General features: G+C 43.3%; 1 protein-coding gene across 2 annotated transcripts in view; it reads left to right on the top strand.

The window, feature by feature from the left end:
• Positions 1–3,249: 3,249 nt before the first annotated feature.
• Positions 3,250–14,110, top strand: part of LOC112260175 (spermatid perinuclear RNA binding protein) — a 145,822-nt gene continuing 134,961 nt past the window's right edge. For both annotated transcript variants that reach the window (XM_024435074.2, XM_024435073.2), the window contains exons 1-2: positions 3,250–3,356; positions 4,019–4,295. The gene's annotated coding sequence lies outside the window, so the exon portion shown is untranslated. The remainder of the gene's footprint in view (positions 3,357–4,018; positions 4,296–14,110) is intronic.

Raw genomic sequence — 14,110 nt, 5'->3', positions numbered from 1 at the left:
CACAGACAGAATCATATTTTCCCATGTCTTCCCTCATAAAGAGAATCACGGGACAAAACAAAGAGGTCCTTTACAAACACACACAGTCGACAGCCACACCGTCCTTCCCCCATTCCCACTTGATGTTTGTCTGTCTCCACCCTGTCTGTCTGCACACACACACACACACACTAGCATCGACCGCAGGCACCCAACCTACCTCCCCCCTTGCCCTGTCATCTTTTTCTCACTTCTCCAACCGCCACTTGCGCCTGATGCCCGTGCCACGCTGGCACCGCCATCTGGTGACTGTCGGCCTGGCACACACACATACACACTCACAGTGGTCCTGGCAGTGTCCGGACAGCCAGGTGGCATGTCACCAAACCCCCCCGCCCCCACTCCTCCGGATCTCTCTGTGTGAGTTGGTGAGGCCACAGGATTAAGGTTAGGATCTGGGCTGCAGAATTACAGAGAGAGAGAGAGATGGATGACCTCGCTGTCCTCTGGTCGTCACTATCTGGCCAAGTTTCAAAGTCGTAAGCCCCGCCTAGGTCTACAACTTCTCTTCTTAAAATCAGATGTTAAACATAACACTAACCTTAACCACACTGCTAGTCTTATGCCTAACCCTAACCTTAAAATAAGATGAAAAAGGCACATTTTTGGTTCCATAAATTTTTACAATAAAGGCAATTTTGACTTTGCAGCTTGGGCATCTAGTGTAAATCCTGTCCACTGGCTGCTACTACTTCATCCATACACCGAGACTGGTGAACAGGACAATGTAGTGTCACAACACACACAGTTACTGCAAATGCAGGAGGGTAAAAAAAGTAATGGAGGAAAGATATACATCTCTCTTCCTTTCAAGTTGAAGCGCTGACAGTGGGTATTTCAACCAGGCTTGAGGTTTTCAGTCAGAGATTCTCCGTAGCCTAGTCTGATGAAACAATGTAGTATATTGACAAAAAGCCAGTGGGCATCGGTAGCATGAATCTCTACTACCGTTGTGCAGGGTAACTGAATCAAACCCCAAATCCCACTTCCGCGGTGTTATCTCACTTCCAGGTGACCCACTGTCAGAGAGTGGTGGGGATGGTAATGGGTGGGGTCCAGTCCAGCTGTCACTCATGTCTGATCTCGCTCCATGGCTCTGTCCGTCTGCCCAGACTCAGCATGGGGACAGCAGGGCCAGGCCTGATCTGGTGGGGTGCTGACAACTTGGACCACTGAACACACCACAGCCTGAGGAGAGGACAGGAAAGGACAGGAGAGGACAGAGGTTGTCTTGTTTAGCTTGAATAACTAGGAAGAGCATCTGGCCTACATTCTCATCGTTATTCTTTACTGTCTGGAGCGAGAAGACTCTAGTTCCTCTCCTTTATCCCCTCAGAGCGTAGTGTTGGATCTCTTGAAGACACCTCCCCCAAAAAACACTCCTTTGAGAGGTGTCAGATGGCAGGCAGGGGGAGGGTTTAAGGACAGAGCTAGCCAATCTGAGCTGATTTTGGCAGGTTGGCACAGATGTTCCCATGGGGAGAGCAGCTTTGGGTCAGGCTCCTCTGTCCTTGTCAGGAAAGAATTGAAACTAGGACAGACATCATTACACATTACTCATTAACTTGCATGTCCAGTTTCTACGTCCATGGTATAAAACACTTAAATGTACTGACTGGCGTGTATTGCGAAGACATATAACGCACATGTATAACGAACATGTATATATGTGCGTTATAAACATTATAAACCCAGTATAAACACACAAGGAGCTCTTGAGAGCAGAAAGCGTCACTGTTAATGATGCAGCCCGGGATCTTAAGCACTTCCAAAATCGTAACACTTTGTACGTTTTTACACGACGTAACGTATCATTTGACACGTTCGTGCACAACTTTCAGGGACCTGTTTTTGGCTGGTGAGCACTAACTTTCAGAACTGCGGGCAGAAATGATACGAAAGCTCCAGAGCGTCACTTTACTCCTATGTCTTCATCCGTAAGGTACAGAGGCCATGTTCATTCGCAGCTGTGTCCTCCCCTGTCTATATTTCCGCTCTCGAAAGCTGATCGCTTGTAATGTGATTCTCATTCGGACCAAATTTGCTGCTGGCAAAACCTCTTCAGCTCTATGGCTGGGAAGCGAACGAGGTACCTTAAACAACATAGAAAATGAAATAGACGTACAGTAGTGAATAGACAGTGACACCATTGTTCGTCAGAGAGACGTGGTTCTCTGAGAGCAGCATCTGCGGCCCACATGCAATCTAAAATTACACCTTCAGCAGCCAACTGTACAGCAGACATTGACTGTAGCTCTGCTGTGGTCTCTATGGAACCCTATACCCTACTGCACTACTCCGTTTTGATCAGAGGCCTATGTGGCCTGGTCAAAAGTAGTGCACTACATAGGGAATAGGGTGCCATTCTGGGGCACGATCAGCCTGCAGTAAGTGACTATGAGGTGGGTAGAGGAGCGGCAGAGAGGTGGGGTTATAGAACCACAGGTTACCTGTTGTAGGCTATTTACTGTAGGTACATGTGAAGTATGTTTTTGTCAAAGAGAAAGGATACAGCGTGTGCTGTGGCGGTGCACGTGTGTGTGTGTGTGTAGCCTACGGTGGGCATATCTTAGGTATGCTGTTCCACAGAAGGGACCAGGCCAGAGCACTGTGCTGCATGACTGATGTGGGCCTGAAGTCACACCCAGCGGTGAAATGGTTCCTAGAACAGCTTTTACATACACTCCAAATATCTCGCTCAGACACGCATTCACAGAGCCTTTCTGTTTTTGCCCCCTCTATTCAGTTCAACTCTCAGAAGGCGTAGGCTAACTTTGGTTGGTGTGTGTCTGTGTTTGTGCGTGTGAGGGTGTGTGTTCTTGTGTTTGTGTGTGCATGCATGTGTTTATTTGTTGTGTATTTAAGTGTGGGGGAGAAATGTTTGGCTGTTTATTTCATGGTAGAGGCTAACAGATGAAATATAACAGTCCACTGATTAATAACACGTAATAACAACCTCTCAAAATGTAGTGCTGCTGTGGGAACATAGTTTCCTTATTTATATATTGGGCTTAGCCTACTATAGCATCCCTTTTGTCCTGGCCTCATTTCCAGGCTTCTCCGTCATAGCGTAGCAGCAATATACTAGTCAGGTTACCTTCTCATGATTTGCAGTTCGGCTCCTACAGTATAGGCTGAGCTGGTAAACGATGGGGGCAATGCCGTTTCACCAGTCCTCCAATTAAGAAAAGCGCACATTACCACGTCAACAAAGCCCCTTTCTAAATTATAATACGTGAACAGGACGCTCGACAACCAAGGAAACGCACATTTGATTGGAAGTAACAGTATCGGGGACAATTAAGCGGGCAATTACGGTAATTGATTTATAATAACACGTTTATGCTGCCTTCGTGTGGATCATGCTATCATTTGTCAGTTTGTTGCTGTCGCTGTGATTTTTGATCGGCTACTAGCGGGCATAGTGAATTCTCATCCGAAGACGGGACATCGCCAGTAGCGCAAACGGAATAGGCTATTCGGTTAGGTAACCGTACAGTGGGACTTGCTGTGATCCTCAGTCAAGCATCAGACGCTATTGATAGTTTACACGTCCTCATAATCCCATCTCCGAGCCATTTGAATTCAAGTATGCCGATTGAACGTTGCTGTTATTTACTATCCTATCATTCGATGTCCTCCTGCTATTGTGAGACGAGCCTATTTATTGGTGCAGCTAAGGCAGGCTGCTATACTTGAATGATTTATTCGACCGTAGGCTTAAAGAAAGGAATGCTCCAGTTGGATGGAGAGAAAGGAGAAGATACATTTCTTTCCCTAAAAAATGCCACAGGGCAGTATATGAAGCCTCCGTAATAAGTTGGTGTTTTAAATCAATAGGCTATTAGGTTCATGCGAATAGTGCAGCTCTTACAACAAAGTAAACAAGTACGTGCAAAGGCTATATAACTATATACTATTTGTTGCGGTCTATATGGCTGTTGTATATTTCATGTTGAATGTTTTGATCTCCGTGCAGGCGGTCGTCTAGCCATCCTCCTGACAGTAAAAACCCGACGCTGGCGCTTGTTCAGCGCTCATAATGAATTTATCCCGTCCACGCCTGCGCAGTCACCACTCATCTTTGAATCTCCTGCGAAGGAGAAAGCAGCAGGCGGCTCTCGCTGGTGTCTAGCTGGAGAGCGCTTTGACTGAACGTCTTGGATTTGGTCCCGTCAACGAGAGTCAGAGCTGTGAAACTGTGCCTGGTATCAACGCGTTTGGATATCTTTTCCCACTACAGTAACACTTCAACCGTAAGTAAATCAGCATATATATTTTTTCATACCGATCGCTTTGTGTGTGTGTGTGTTGTGCTGCCTCGGACTACACACAGAGTTCGCGGACGAGAAACAAATGATCGCGGCATGCAGCGAGCTGGGACTGTCGGAGGTAGTGGCGCTCATGGCCAGGGACAGGAACCGGTTTATCTGTTGTAGCTAACGTTGTAACAACGGTGTCACTAATTGCACCGTTCAGCTAAAGCGATTATACTGTTTTTATAGATTGGTACATCTTTGCCAATTTGATTGAGTCTAACAGTAAGAGTAAGTAACAACGAACTTTATGGCTAACGAGGGCAGCCAGCCAAATGTTTCCACCGCCTTTGGTTTTTAGTGTATTAGGATCCCCTTTAGCTACTGCACATGTAGCAGCTACTCTTCCTGGGGTCCATATAAAACGTACAATTGCATGACAATGTACAGAACAGTTGTGGACCAGAACAACATAAGATATTACATAACAACGATAACAAAAAAACAAAAAAAAGAAAAGTTATATATTGGACAGACAGGAGACATCAAAGATACTATATGCACATTATTTATATATACGTTTTCACATTCTTATATACAGTAGCCTACAGTTAAATGAGGTTTTTTAGAAAGAGGCGCTGTGACACAATCTGTTTTTTAAAATCAGTTTTTTTAAAGCTAAACTTGCTTTTTTGCCTGAGTAACCTCTGGTGGCAGAGTATATACCATGAGGACATGGCTCTGTACATAAATGAGCGACGCATTAAGTCTCTTGGTTTGGGTACAGTGAAGAAACCCATAGTGGCGTGTGTGGTGGAGTTATGTCTGTTTGATGTGTATGCAAATAGATTATACATGTGGTTAGGCATTTTTGCTGTTATGGAGATTTCCATAGGACTGTCTAATCTATTTGTCACTTTTTGAAACTATTGACTATTCCTAGGCTATATATATGTGTGTACAATTGCTACAGCAATAGACAAGTGTCATAACGTCGTATGTGTTGTTCATCGCCTACTGGAGCAGGTGTCTTTAGCTACATCCGCAGTGAATATCGCGAGGCGTGTTTACTGAATCGTTTCAACAATTCAGGATTTTGCTTCGCACTAGCAGTTGTAAATGAATGTTTATCGAAAGTAGTAATGCATAGAAATACATCGGCATGATGTGCGTCTGATGTGTCGTACATCGAAAACGGCTTTGGATTTGTATTTTTTTTAATGTACGTTTTTGGGGTTGTAGACAATCCTCTGCGCTTTTCCTAAAGTGTCTGGAAACAATACCCAAGTGAAGTAAACAAATCGAGGTGTAAAGTAAACTAACCAAAATACTATGTTGCTTTATTTGAATGGTTTTACAGTTCCATTGCATTTTGCCATTGCATTTTCTCGCGAAACTCTCCAACATGAGTGTCTGGGAACAAAGCACAAAAACATGCGGATTTATTTCCTAGTTCTTTTTTTTTAGTTGAGCTCTCGTCTCTTCCTCATATCTGTGTGTGTTTCTGTTTGTGTGCTTAGCATAATGCTCAGCATCTGGCTTGGAAATTGATCTCTGCACATTGGCAGAAATAGCAAACAGCTTGTGGGCATAATCACGTGGCTCCATATGTTTATTTAGTTTATTTAATCAGCTTGTATTCTGTAAAGGTATGAGAAATGTAAATGGTGGGACATATGTTTACGTAGGCCTATGATTTCACCAACCTACCTTCTTTTCTTACAAATGAGCAAGTTTGTTGCTGGTGCTGGAGTCCATTGTATCTGTTTGAATACAGGGAGAGAGGGCGAGAGGGTCAAGGGTCAGAGTGTAGAGCTTTGTCGCTTTAGAAGGACACCCTCTCTGTCACCTTTGCGTCCAATAAATGTGGTCTTTTGCTTTGTACTGTTTAGTGGCCGTTGGGAGATGTGTATGATGCTTAGTTCATATATTGGCCAAAGATGTTGTCTAGTCTGGTGGTTGTCATTTGGTGAATGTTATGTTTAGGAAGTGAACAATACTATAACTTTAACACACAAATAAATGACACGTATCCTGAATGCAATCGCGTTTGTGTGTTCTTTCTGTTTGTACAGAAGAGGAAGCTGTGGCAAGAGACATGTGTGCTTTCACTGAACAGTTAGAATTTAGAATGTCCTGTGTGTACTGTAACTGTGGTCCTCGATAAACGGCCAGCAGTTGCTTAATTCAAAAAAGATAAAGGCCCAAAGGACTTATGTCCTACACGGCACCATGTGCTTATAGTTTTGGTTTCCATTGCTGTGGATACAAGCAGGTGATTGGATGACTCTTGGTATTGCCATAATGGAATTGACCTTGACCCTGAAATAGATGTTGGAATTAAGGTGATTTGTTGGGCACAGACACACGCGCTAGCTCACTGACCCATGTACACTACCGTTCAAAAGTTTGGGGTCACTTAAAAAAAAAAGTGAATTTTTTTTGTCCATTAAAATAACATCAAATTGATCAGAAATACAGTGTAGACTTTGTTGATGTTGTAAATGACTATTGTAGCTGGAAACGGCAGATTTTTTATGGAATATCTACATAGGCGTACAGAGGCCCATCTCAAGGATGATCAATGAAAACAGGATGCACCTGAGCTCAATTTTGAGTTTCATAGCAAACGGTCTGAATACTTATATAAATAAGGTATTTCTGTTTGAGTTTTTTATTAATTTACTGGGGGGGAAAACAGTTTTCACTTGTCGTTATGGGGTATTGTGCATAGATTGCTGAGAAAAAAATTATATTTTAGAATAGGGCTGTAACGTAACAAAATGTGTAAAAGTCAAGGGGTCTGAAAACTTTCCAAAGGCACCATATGTAGGAACTCAATCAAGACTAGAGGTCGACCGATTAATTGATATGGCCGATTAATTAGGGCCGATTTCAAGTTTTCATAACAATCGGAAATCGGTATTTTTGGACACCGATTTGGCCGATTTAAAAAAATTTTTTTATTTTTTTTGTACACCTTTATTTAACTAGGCAAGTCAGTTCAGAACACATTCTTATTTTCAATGATGGCCTTGGAACGGTGGGTTAACTGCCTTGTTCAGGGGCAGAACGACAGATTTTTACCTTGTCAGCTCCGGGATTCAATCTAGCAACCTTACGGTTAACTAGTCCAGCGTGCTAACCACCTGCCTCTCATTGCACTCCACAAGGAGCATGCCTGTTACTGCCTGTTACGCGAATGCAGTAGAAGCCAAGGTAAATTTGCTGGCTAGCATTAAACTTATCTTATAAAAAACAATCAATCAATCAATCATAATCACTAGTTGACTACACATGGTTGATGATATTACTAGTTTATCTAGTGTGTCCTGCGTTGCATATAATCGATGCAACGCAGGGGGAGGATTTAACAAAAACGCATTTGCGAAAAAAAGCACAATCGTTGCACGACTGTAGCTAACCATAAACACCAATGCCTTTCTTAAAATCAATACACAGAAGTATGTATTTTTAAACCTGCATATTTAGCTAGAAGCAATCCAGTTTAGCAGGCAATATTAACCAGGTGAAAATGTGTCAATTCTCTTGCGTTCATTGCACGCAGAGTCAGGGTATATGCAACAGTTTGGGCAGCCTGGCTCATTGCGAACTAATTTGCCAGGACTTTAAGTAATTATGACATAACATTGAAGGTTGTGCAATGTAACAGGAATATTTAGACTTAGGGATGCCACCCGTTGGATAAAATACCGAACGGTTACGTATTTCACTGAAATAATAAACGTTTTGTTTTCGAAATGATCGTTTCCGGATTCGACCATATTAATGACCAAAGGCTCGTACTTCTGTGTGTTATTATGTTATAATTAAGTCTATGATTTGATATTTGATAGAGCAGTCTGACTGAGCGATGGTAGGCAGCAGCAGGCTCGTAAGCATTCAATTCAAACAGCACTTTAGTGCGTTTTGCCAGTAGCTCTTCGCAAGCACAGAGCTGTTTATGACTTCAAGCCTATCAACTCCCGAGATTTGACTGGTGTAACCGATGTGAAATGGCTAGCTAGTTAGCGGGGTGTGCGCTAATAGCGTTTCAAACGTCACTCGCTCTGAGACTTGGAGTGGTTGTTCCCCTTGCTCTGCAAGGGCCGCGGGTTTTGTGGAGCGATGGGTAACGCTGCTTCGAGGGTGGCTGTTGTCGATGTGTTCCTGGTTCGAGCCCAGGTAGGAGCGAGGAGAGGGACGGAAGCTATACTGTTACATTGGCAATACTAAAGTGCCTATAAGAACATCCAATAGTCAAAGGTATATGAAATACAAATGGTACAGAGAGAGAAATAGTCCTATAAATACTATAGTAACTACAACCTAAAACCTCTTACCTTGGAATATTGAAGTCTCATGTTAAAAGGAACCACCAACTTTCATATGTTCTCATGTTCTGAGCAAGGAACTTAAACGTTAGCTTTTCTATATGGCACATATTGCACTTTTACTTTCTTCTCCAACACTTCGTTTTTGCATTATTTAAACCAAATTGAAAATGTTTCATTATTTATTTGAGGCTAAATTGATTTTTATTGATGTATTATTTTAAGTTCAAATAAGTGTTCATTCAGTATTGTTGTAATTGTCATTATTACAATAACATTTTAAAAATCATCCAATAATCAGTATCGGTGTTGAAAAATCATAATCGGTCGACCTCTAATCAAGACTATTTGAAAAGCATTCAAGGTGACTACCTCATGATGCTGGTTGAGAGAATGCAAGGCTGTCATCAAGGCAAAGGGTGGCTACTTTGAAGAATCTCAAATATATTTGGATTTGTTTAAAACTTTTTTGGTTCCTACATGATTCCATTTGCGTTATTTCATAATTTTGATGTCTTCACTATGATTCTATAATGTAGAAAATAGTCAAACTAAAGATAAAACCCTTGAATGAGTAGGTGTGTCCAAACTTTTGACTGGTACTGTATATACACATACATGCACACACGTACACACATATGCGCACATGTATACTTGGTACACACAGGGTACACACAAACGGTGCACACACACATATGCACACATGTATACTTGGTACACACAGGGTACACACAAACGGTGCACACACACATATGCACACATGTATACTTGGTACACACAGGGTACACACAAACGGTGCACACACACGCATGCACACATGCACACAAGCATATACTGTCAAAACAACGTTAAAAACAACATTCCAAAACATTTAACCCTGTTAACGTCTTGTATTTTACAATTTATTTCATATTTTAAAAGCAGTTTTTCGAATTTGGAAATGAGACTTGCTTTTGTATAGCCTAGGTGTAGGCTACGTATGTTTTCTGTATGTTGGTGTGTGTGAAGAGGGCCTCATGGAGGAACGAGCTGAAAAAGGATACATTTCCTCTCAATGTGACTGAGGCGTATGTGGGCCTCTCTCGCTCCATCTCTCTTTCTCTCTTTTTTTCTTTCTCACCCTCTCCCTTTCTTTCTCTCCTTCCTGCATATCGGAGCTATTCCTGGATTCCATGCAGAGGTGATAGGAAATGCGAACGCAGCGAGTGAATTAGATTTTTCTCTGTCAGGCCTGCTTGGGTTTCCTCTTTCCCTCCTGGGGATGGGCAGCAGAAACTGACAGAAACTGAAAACTATCGCCGCTTTTGTTCTCTGGCCAGTCAGGAAGATCAGACATTGTCTTGCTGTGTTTTTTTCCCCCTTCTGTTGCGGATGCATGCAGTCGCAATGGAAGAAGAGTGAAAGGTGTATAATAGGTGTGTGTGAGGTTAAGACCGCTAGCATCACTGAGTCAGACTCAGCAGGCTGGCCCTTTTTATTGCTAAGAGGAGGAATATTCTGAAGAGCTGTTTTTTAGAGCGGAGGGTCAGGGCCAGTATCCTCCCGGAGGCAGTGTGTGTGAATATATATCCTCCCTGCTGGCCACTGAAAAATCTTCCTCACAGCGCCGGAGGGAATTCGGCTTCCTGCACATTTCATATGTATTTTTCTATTGGATGGTTGACGGTTGTAAAGTCCGGGCCAATTACAGGGTATTTTACTAAACCTCCTGTGGTCCAGCCAACTGGATTTAGAGCAAGATTCAAATGTGCTGTTCAGTGCTAAAGTTTGCCCGCGGCTTCCGTAATCAGATGCGTACATTTTAAGTCACACTTTACATTGAGCAGTAGGTAGGGACGTGGTAGCAGACAACAGCTGGATAGCCTTCACCTGTCACGGCAGCACTAACACACGTTTGCATACAGAGTGTGTTTATGTGTGTGTGTTTGTGTGAGGCCAGTGGAAACAAGACTTCTGTTCTGTGCCGCCGTCTAAGCAAAAGTGTAAGCAGCTAGCGGAGCGCTGAGCAGGGGGAGTGACGCAAGCAGGCAGCGGAAACAGATAGGCCCTGGTCAAAAGTAGTGCACTTAATAGGGGATAGGGTGCCATTTGGGACACATGTGCAGAGATGTGCTACAGCAATCAGAAATCAGATCTTAACCAGGCAGAGTCAGGCATGGATAGGAATGGCCATTTAAGGCATCCTGCACCAGGGAGAGAGGAGATGGACCATGGAAGGTCACCGCACGCACGCACGCACACACAGACACACACACACACACACACACACACACGCACACACACACAGACACACACACACACGCACGCACACACGCACACACAGACACACACACACACGCACACACACACACACACACACACACACACACACACACACACACACACACACACACACACACACACACACAGAGGAGGTGAGGAAGAAAGGCGAACAATTTCCTATATGCCTTTGCTTAACATGAGCAATTAAAATCCTTCATCCTTGAATGAAAGAATGGCGTGTTTGAGCAAAGTCACTGAGTGGCAATGTTAGTAGGCCTGTGCCTATCTAAAAAAACAATCTAATCCTCTTGTACAATAGTCCAATCTGGGAGGTAGCCTAAGTAGTTGCTTTTTAAGTGGGTCTGAATATTAAGTTGCATGTGATAATGGATTTTCAAGCATCAGGCCTACATGCGTCTCGTTGCAGCTGTCAGTGGGTGCATTTTAAAACTGTGGAGCCTGAGGCAGTGTCGTAAATGGCCCCCTTTAAATGGCCCCCTTTTCCTTACAGTGCACTACAGAGCACTATGGGCCTTAGGCATACGTTAGTGCACTATATAGGTAATAGGGTGCCATTTGGGACGCAGGCTGAGCCTGGGCCTCGGCTTCCATCATTGAAATAGTGTGACAACGACATGAGAAACCCATCTGGTCCTCCATGGATCACTGGCTGGTGTCATCTCTCAGCACCACTTCCTCCTTTTACTTTTGGTGGTGTGGTACTGCACTCACTGTCAGCTCATACGGGCTATTCCTCTCCTCTCTATCTCTCTGTCTTGTTCTCGGTCGGTCGGTCGCTCTTTCTTTCTCTCTCTTTCTCTCTGCTTCTCTATCTCGCTCACTTTTTCTCTTTCTTTCTTTCTTTCTTTCTTTCTTTCTTTCTTTCTTTCTTTCTTTCTTTCTTTCTTTCTTTCTTTCTTTCTTTCTTTCTTTCTTTCTTTCTTTCTTTCTTTCTTTCCCCCCCCTCTCTCTCTCTTTCTCCCTTGCTCTTCCACTCTCTATGTTATAGCTCTGCACCTCAGTGGCCCCCCTAAAGGCATCCGCATATATAGGTTCGGTTTTCTCCTAGCAGGCGCGGCGAAGGGGAACGTCTGTGCTCACATACTCCCTAAAGACCTTCGCTTGAAAAACGAGAGAAAAAACTGCAATATTACTGTTGTTTGTCCCTGTTGAGCCACCATAGCAACAACATAACATTTCCTCAAAATAGTCAGAATGAATCTAATATAGATCCATAAATCTGTAATTCATTTTGATGTTTTTTGCCAGGAGGTCTTAGTTGCGCAATTTTACATCTAACTAGGATGTTTGGTGCAGTGCTCCTCAAGTAATTTGTTTTTGCCCTAATATATGCGCAAACTGTTTAGACTGGTAAGCATACGGTAAGCTTGAAACGAACACACACACACACACACACTGTTTTACTGGATATTAGCCTAAACCTCAGTTGCCCCCCTGAGAGAATGAACCAATTAGAGCATGATTCTCTGATTGCAGCTCGCTCGGTGGGTGAATTATTAGAGCTGCATGAAAGGAGAGTCAGGACTAGGAGTGTGTGTGAGTTTGTGTAGGCCTGTACTCTGCAGGTTAGGTAAGATAGCGCTGTGAATATTGATAAAAAACAGCTGGTTTGAGCCATGTTCTTCTCTGTGGCGAGAGGTGAGGGGGAACCGTGGCCCCATTTCTGCCCTAGACTAAAGGACACACACGCACTGTGTAGCTAGCGGAAGGACACAGGGAGAAAGGAGAAACTGGGGGTGTAAAGTCTTGGATAGCACCATTGCTGTAAGAAGGGATGAAGAGGAAGGAAAGGTGTGAGCAATATGGATGTGATGGTTGTGATTTCTACATTTCTAGTTTCACCCACCGTACTGAGCTGTGGTTCACGTTTTGTTAGAAATAGATTCAAGAGTAACAGATGGAGCTGTGAGCCGGGTCAGGGGGAAATCGCAGGCACCTGGGAACCCAGTGAATCACAGCACTGGAGAAAACAAGTGGGAGAAGTCTAGAGAAGTGAGGCAGTCATCCTCACTCAGTCCCCACAGGGATATTCTCATCCCAACGAGCAAAGTATGAACACATGTGTACTTGCCAAGCTTTTCATTCTGTAGTCCCCACCCCCTATTACGGCCATTTCGCCCCTGTCAGAACTAGGTTCCATTCTAGTCTAGTCTAGTCTAGTCAGAAAGCTGCAGTGACAACTCTGGGCTCAACAGCAGCTGGCCGATCGGCCATATTTCACCAGAGGATCCCAGACAGAGCCACATAGCCTATCTGTCAGTTTCACTCCAGTACACACGTGACTGACAGGCAGCATCCCTCACTGTCAACCCGGGAAGACGGGCACCAAGCGACCGACCGCTGCTCTGCTCTCTGCCTACTTCACATTTTGTCTTGTCAAGGCATTATTTCATTTTTTCGCTTTGTCTCCTTGTGAAAGAATGAATGTCTTTTCTTTTTCTGTGTCTACTGTATAAACAGACAATCTTTGAATTTGCTGCCCCTTGGCTTGTCAGAGGAACTGGATCTTTTGACATGTGAGGTGGATGCTTCCTTCCAATATGTTGCATTGCAATATACAGTACCAGTCAAAGGTTTGGACACACCTACTCCTTTTTTCTTCATTTATTACTGTTTTCTACATTGTAGAATAATAGTGAAGACATCAACACTATGAAATAGCACATATGGAATCATGTGGTAACCAAAAAAGTGTTAAACAAATCAAAATATATTTTATATTTGAGATTCTTCAAAGTAGCCACCCTTTGCCTTGATCACAGCTTTGCACACTCTTGGCATTCTCTCAACCAGCTTCATGAAGTAGTCACCTGGAATGCATTTCAATTAACAGGTATGCCTTGTTAAAATTTAATTTGTTGAATTTCTTTCCTTTTTAATGTGTTTAAGCCAATGAGTTGTGTTGTGACAAGGTAGGGATGGTACACAGAAGTTAGCCCTTATTGGTAAAAGACCAAGTCCATATTATGTCAAGAACAGCTGAAATAAGCAAAGAGAAATGACAGTCCATCATTACTTTAAGACATGAAGGTCAGTCAATCCAGAAACTTTCAAGAACTTTGAACATTTCTTCAAGTGCAGTCGCAAAAACCATCAAGCACTATGATGAAACTAGCCCTCATGAGGACCGCCGCAGGAAAGGAAGACCCAGAGTTACCTCTGCTGCAGAGGATTAGTTCATTAGATATACCAGCCTCA

The sequence above is a fragment of the Oncorhynchus tshawytscha genome, linkage group LG20 (genome assembly GCF_018296145.1).
Source record: "Oncorhynchus tshawytscha isolate Ot180627B linkage group LG20, Otsh_v2.0, whole genome shotgun sequence".
NCBI lineage: Eukaryota > Metazoa > Chordata > Actinopteri > Salmoniformes > Salmonidae > Oncorhynchus > Oncorhynchus tshawytscha.
This window is presented reverse-complemented; position numbering and strand designations above follow the sequence as displayed.